A 7,216-nucleotide genomic window follows, 5' to 3' on the forward strand; every position below is an offset into this window, starting at 1 on the left:
CAGCCCAGTCTTAAATGCCAATCTAACTCAGACATAATAATACAAGAAATTGAGTGTGATGACGAAATAGAATATTATGATGAGGAAGCTTTTGAGGAAATCAGTAAAGAATTAAGCCACTTTGAAGAAAAACCCAAACCTAATCTGAATGACACAGAGGCAATCAATTTAGGGGATCAGGAGAATGTGCGGGAAACGAAAATAAGTGTCCATTTGGAACCTCAGCTCAGGGAAGAGATAATTAAAGCACTTTTTGAGTATAAAGATGTTTTTGCATGGTCATATGACGACATGCCAGGTTTAAGCACCGATTTGGTGGTCCACAAATTGCCCACTGACCTAGCATGCCCTCCTGTCAAGCAGAAGCTAAGGAAATTTAAAACAGACATTAGTGTGAAAATCAAAGAAGAGGTCACCAATCAGTTTGAGGCAAAGGTCATCCGGGTCACGCGGTATCCCACCTGGTTAGCCAATGTTGTGCCTGTGCCAAAGAAGGATGGAAAGACCAGAGTGTGCGTAGATTACCGTGACCTCAATAAGGCAAGTCCGAAAGACAACTTCCCACTACCAAACATCCACATATTGATCGACAATTGTGCCAAACATGAGATTGGTTCCTTCGTGGATTGTTATGCGGGCTATCACCAGATTTTGATGGATGAGGAGGATGCAGAAAAGACGGCATTCATCACGCCTTGGGGAACGTATTGTTACAGGGTCATGCCATTTGGGTTAAAGAACGCAGGGGCAACGTATATGAGGGCAATGACCACCATGTTCCATGACATGATACATCAGGAAATTGAGGTCTATGTAGACGACGTGATCATAAAGTCGAGGAAACAATGTGACCACGTCAAAGACTTGAGGAAATTCTTCCAGAGACTCCGCAGGTACAACCTCAAGCTTAATCCAGCAAAGTGTGCATTTGGAGTCCCATCTGGGAAGTTGTTGGGATTCGTGGTAAGTCGGCGCGGTATTGAGTTAGACCCATCCAAGATCAAAGCCATTCAGGAGCTACCACCGCCAAGGAACAAGAAAGAGGTGATGAGTTTGCTCGGCAGGTTGAATTACATCAGCAGGTTCATTGCCCAGCTCACAACGACTTGCAAACCCATCTTTAAGTTGCTAAAGAAAGATGCTGCGGTTAGATGGACGGATGAGTGTCAAGCAGCATTTGATAAGATTAAGGAGTATTTTGCTAGTCCACCCGTGTTGGTCCCACCGGAGCCGGGAAGACCCTTGATCCTTTATCTGACCGTTTTGGATAATTCTTTTGGTTGTGTACTGGGGCAGCATGACATCACAGGAAGGAAAGAGCAGGCGATTTACTACCTCAGCAAGAAGTTCACATCATATGAGGTGAAATACACTCAACTTGAGAGGACGTGTTGTGCCTTAACCTGGGTAGCGCAGAAGTTGAAACATTACTTGTCAGCATATACCACCTATCTCATCTCTCGGTTGGACCCGTTGAAGTACATTTTTCAGAAACCCATGCCCACAGGGAGGCTCGCGAAATGGCAAATCTTGCTTACGGAGTTCGATATTGTCTACGTGACCCGGACTGCAATGAAAGCACAAGCGCTGGCTGATCATTTGGCCGAGAATCCAGTTGATGATGAATATGAACCTTTGAAAACATACTTCCCTGACGAGGAGATAATGCATGTTGAAGAATTAGAACAAGTCGAGAAGCCAGGATGGAAATTGTTCTTTGATGGAGCTGCCAACGCCAAGGGTGTCGGGATAGGAGCAGTATTGATTTCTGAGACAGGGCAACACTACCCTGTCACTGCTCAACTTCGTTTCTATTGCACCAATAACATGGCTGAATACGAGGCGTGTATCTTGGGTCTGAGATTGGCTATAGACATGGGTGTCCAGGAAATCTTGGTCATGGGTGACTCGGATCTTCTGGTACACCAGATTCAGGGTGAATGGGAGACACGAGATTTGAAGCTCATACCATACCGGCAGTGTTTGCATGAACTTTGTCAACGGTTTCAATCAATAGACTTCAGGCATATTCCAAGGATTCACAATGAGGTTGCCGACGCTTTGGCCACTTTGGCGTCAATGTTGCATCATCCAGACAAGGCTTATGTGGACCCGTTACAGATTCAGGTCCGAGATCAGCATGCCTATTGTAATATGGTGGAAGAAGAGCTTGATGGTGAGCCGTGGTTCCATGATATCAAAGAATACCTCCGGATGGGAGTGTACCCAGCACAAGCTACAGGGGATCAAAAGAGAGCAATTCGACGCTTGGCAGGCGGATTTTTCTTCAGTGGAGGAGTGTTGTACAAGAGAACTCCAGATCTTGGATTGTTGAGATGCATGGATGCAAAACAAGCTACAGTTATCATGGCCGAGGTACATGCGGGAGTTTGCGGACCTCATATGAGCGGATATGTATTGGCAAAGAAGATTCTCCGAGCGGGTTATTATTGGCTTACTATGGAACGGGATTGCATCAGTTTCGTGCGCAAGTGTCATCAATGTCAGGTACATGGAGATTTGATTCATTCTCCACCATCTGAATTGCATACAATGTCGGCACCATGGCCTTTCGTTGCTTGGGGAATGGATGTCATTGGGCCGATCGAGCCAGCGGCGTCAAATGGGCACAGGTTCATTTTGGTAGCTATTGATTATTTCACTAAGTGGGTGGAAGCAAAAACCTTCAAATCTGTGACCAAGAAGGCAGTGGTCGATTTTGTACATTCGAATATCATCTAGCGCTTTGGGATCCCGAAGGTGATCATCACAGACAATGGTGCCAATCTCAACAGTCATTTGATGGCAGAGACATGTCAGCAGTTTAAGATCACGCACCGCAATTCCAGCCCATATCGTCCTAAGGCAAATGGAGCAGTCGAAGCAGCTAACAAGAACATCAAGAAAATACTTCGGAAAATGGTAGAGGGGTCCAGGCAATGGCATGAGAAGTTACCTTTTGCCCTTTTAGGCTATCGCACTACTGTCCGCACTTCAGTAGGGGCAACTCCTTATTCACTGGTGTATGGCACTGAAGCAGTAATACCCGCAGAGGTTGAAATCCCGTCCCTTCGGATCATCGCCGAGGCGGAAATTGATGATGTTGAATGGGTTAAAGCCTGCTTGGAACAACTAAGTTTGATTGATGAAAAAAGATTGGCAGCAGTATGTCACGGTCAGTTGTACCAACAGAGAATGGCAAGAGCATATAACAAGAAGGTGCGTCCGCGGAAATTCGAAGTAGGGCAATTGGTGTTGAGGCGTATCCTACCTCATTGGGCTGAGGCGAAAGGAAAGTTCGCCCCGAACTGGCAGGGGCCTTTTGTTGTAACCAGAGTGTTGTCCAATGGCGCATTATATTTGACGGATGTGGAAGGGAAATGTGTAGAAATGGCTATCAACTCTGATGCAGTCAAGCGATACTATGTATGATTTTTTGGTTTAATTGTACTTTATTGTATTTGGCATATTTTTGAGATTGAAATGATGAAGGCATTTTGTTCTGCTATCCAAACACTTTATCCTTTGTTACCCCTTTGAGCCTCATTCATTTCCTTTCATACCCCTCTTTCGGAATCAGTAGCAAAGATCAGAAACACAAGCGTGAAAGATAAGTCACGGAAAAAAGAGAAAAGAGAAAGAATGAAAAGAGAGAGAAGAAAAAGAAGGAAGAAAGGAAAAGAATAAAACAAACAAAAAAGAAAAAAAACAAAAAAGAGAAAAGGAAGAAAGAAAAAGAAAAGAAGAGGAAGAGGAAGAGGAAGAAAAAGAAATGAAAAATCACAACAAAGTAATTTTTATGGCCTGAACTACGTTCGACTTGATCCCGAAAGGGTACGTACGCATCCTCTCCCTGAGGTTCAGTCACAACAAAACAAAATCTCAAAAGTCCCCAAGAGAGAAACTGGGGCAGAAGTTGTGGTCGCTGTGAGAGATTTGATTCCGAAAGTTGTAACTGTGAACCCATGTTAAGTTGTTTTGAGCCTTTGATACCCTTCTTTCTAACCTCATCCAAAAGCCTGCATTACGGTCCAAAGAAAGACATTCCAATCAATCTTCAGGAAGTGCCAATACGAGCAAGTAAAAGTGATTCACGTCAGGGGCAACACTCCGGTGCAGGAAAAAAAAATGATAAAAATGAGAGATTCTTATTGGTGAAAACCCTCACAGGCACCGTAAGGCGAAGCGAGTTGAGAGAAATCAAAAATGAGAGAGTCTTATTGGTGAAAACCCTCACGGGCACCGTAAGGCGAAGTGAGTTGAGAGAAATCGAAATGAGAGAGTCTTATTGGTGAGAACCCTCACGGGCACCGTAAGGCGAGGGTGAGTTTTTCAGACAGGCAAATGAGACAAGTCTGTGGTCAAAAGCTGCTCAAGACATTGCAAGACGAGCAAAGTTTGGGTTTGGGTGAAGATCAGGTTGTGAAAATCCGGAACAACAAATGTGGCAATCGAAAGTTGATTGGTTAGACAGACTGGATTGATTAATCCAAAATGCATGGCATGCTCAATGGTACCAGCATCTCCACTCAGATAAGTCTTATTCTCTTCTTTCTTCATTACAAATCATCCGTTCTCGGATTCTCTTTATCCTTAATCCTCGAGGTCGTTGCATTTCATTCTTTCGAGGTCTATCTTTAAGATGTTTCAGTGTCAGTTCTGTTCGAAACAAAGGAAGGAATGTCAAGGCTAACTACCAGCTTCCTAGTTGTATAGACAGGGCCAGAATATATCAAAGATGTCGAAAAGCAAAGTAAGTCATAAAGGACCACTGGAAGTTTCATCGGTGGATTAGTCGGATAATTGTGGGGATGAAGCGAAGTTTCAAAAGAGGGTTCAGAAATACAAAAACAACAATATGGGATAGAACACTTGGGTCATCAGAGTCAAGGGGTTGAAATTCGGTCAGGAAGTTGAGGGGATTCAAGGCAAGTCCAGGAAAGGAGACGGACTAAAGCCCAGCAGCAGGGATGTACCTAGCAAGAATGCCAGCAACTAACCACATTTTTAAAAACTGACAAGATTTTTCTTTGATTGAAACAGGGGCAGAAAGTTTTCATTGGTTTCGGAGAAACCCCCCTTAAGGAAAAAGCAAGCACCCAAAACAGGTATGACGGGAAATTCTCAGGACCCTCCTGGAAAATGGGACTTAGTTTAAATTTCAAACAATCATGAGTAGCATAATTTAGCATAAATAAGAATATAATTTGGTTTCAAAGTTTGCACAGTTAAGATAGGATTCAATTAGGAGTTTTCAAGACCCTCCTGGATAATGGGATGTAGCTTTAAAGTTCGTTTCAGATAACAAGATATAGTGGGAGTCGTACCTTCAGTAGATATAACTTAGGTTAAAACTATCTTTTAACTAGAAGCTGTCAGGACCCACCTGGATAATAGGGAGTAGTTTAAGACCTTTTAGACAACAAATATAGTGGGGGTAATACCTCTAGAGGATATAACTTAGGTTCATAATTATTAGAAGTTGTCAGGACCTCCCTGGATAATAGGACTTAGCTTTCAAATTCTTATAATAGTTGGTAGAATAATTCAGTTTAACACTTACCCATGTACCCAGCTACTAAAATGGGGCAGAAAGTTTTCTTTGTTTTTGTTATTTTGTTGCAGTCAGGAGCCCACCTGAAGAACAAGGGAATACTTTTCAAGTTCAGCAATCAGGAGCCCACCTGGAGAACAAGGGAATACTTTTCAAGCTTCAGCAGTCAGGCACCCACCTGGAGAACAAGGGAAGTGCAATTCAAATTTTAGCTTTTAATTTTTAATATTTGATAACATGCTGTACCCAGTTACCAAACTGGGGCAGAAAATTTTCTTTGTTTATTTCATTGCAGTCAGGAGCCCACCTGGAGAACAAGGGAATGCTTTTCAAGTTCAGCAATCAGGAGCCCACCTGGAGAACAAGGGAATACTCTTAAGACTTCAGCAGTCAGGAGCCCGCCTGGAGAATAGAGGCACACATTTCAAGTTTCAGCAGTCAGGAGCCCACCTGGAGAACAAAGGCATACATTTCAAGTTTCAGAAGTCAGGAGCCCGCCTGGAGAACAGAGGACTACGTTTCAAGTTTCAGCAGTCAGGAGCCTGCCTGGAGAACAGAGGACTACATTTCAAGTTTTAGCGGTCAAAGCATCACTTGGGGAAAGGGAGAACACTTCAGAATGCAATTCAAGGCAACAACAAATGAATTCCACCGGAAGAATACAAGTCAACAATGCAACAAGGACCACAAGAGCAAGTTTGAAGATATAGATAGGATCTTTTGTAATTCATAGATCATAGCTTAGGCTAGCTTCTTTTTATTTCGACATGGTGTTATAAGGAGGTCAGCAAGCAGTAGCAGCAGCAACAACAGTGAAATCACGGCTCCTGGTAGTCCCAGCTACCAAACCTTCCCGAACTACACTAACCTGATTCCTTTTTAGCCAAGGATATGTAGGCAACCTCAGAAGCAGGGTGCAGTCAACTCTTTCAAAAATGCTTCACACGGAGTATTCAAACGGGCAAAAATCGCTCGTATCCGCTCACTTATCTTTGCATGAAAAATCTTCGTGTTTCCGAGCAAAGAGGGGCAGCTGTGAGCACGTGATTTTTGCCCTATATGAATTACTCCCATAAATTCAAAACAAAATAATTTCTTTTCATTACTTGCAATTTTGTGGATTTTCGTGGCATTTTCTGTTAATTGTTTGCATTTGTTTGTGCATGTTTATTTTATTTAATTCATGAAAAATACAAAAAAAAAAAAATATGTTGCATTTGCATTTAGGATTTAATTTGGCATTTTGAAATTAGTTAGTAATTTAGTTGTGTTACAAAAATAGAAAATCAAAAAAAATAACTCATTTTGGCATTTAGTTCCGAATCGTGCAGTTTTCTTTTAATTTGGTAGTTAATTAGTTGTTGTAAATATTATTTTGAACATTAATCTAATATGGTAGGATAATGTTGGTTTAGAATTAATGTAGGTTTTATTTTTTAATTTGAAAAGAAAAGAAAAAAGATTTGAAAAGAAATGGAAAGAAAAAAGAACAGAAATTGAAAGATAAGTCTGTTTGGGCCATTTTTAATTGAAATTCCTCAGGCCCAAACATTTGGCTCAAAAACCCGTCCAAATTTGGCCCAATATTACACTCAAAACCCGATCCAGTTTACCCACTTGCCAAAAACGACCCCGTTTAGATAACGGCTAATCCAGGCCGTC

Source organism: Nicotiana attenuata, unplaced genomic scaffold (genome assembly GCF_001879085.1).
Source record: "Nicotiana attenuata strain UT unplaced genomic scaffold, NIATTr2, whole genome shotgun sequence".
Taxonomy (NCBI): domain Eukaryota; kingdom Viridiplantae; phylum Streptophyta; class Magnoliopsida; order Solanales; family Solanaceae; genus Nicotiana; species Nicotiana attenuata.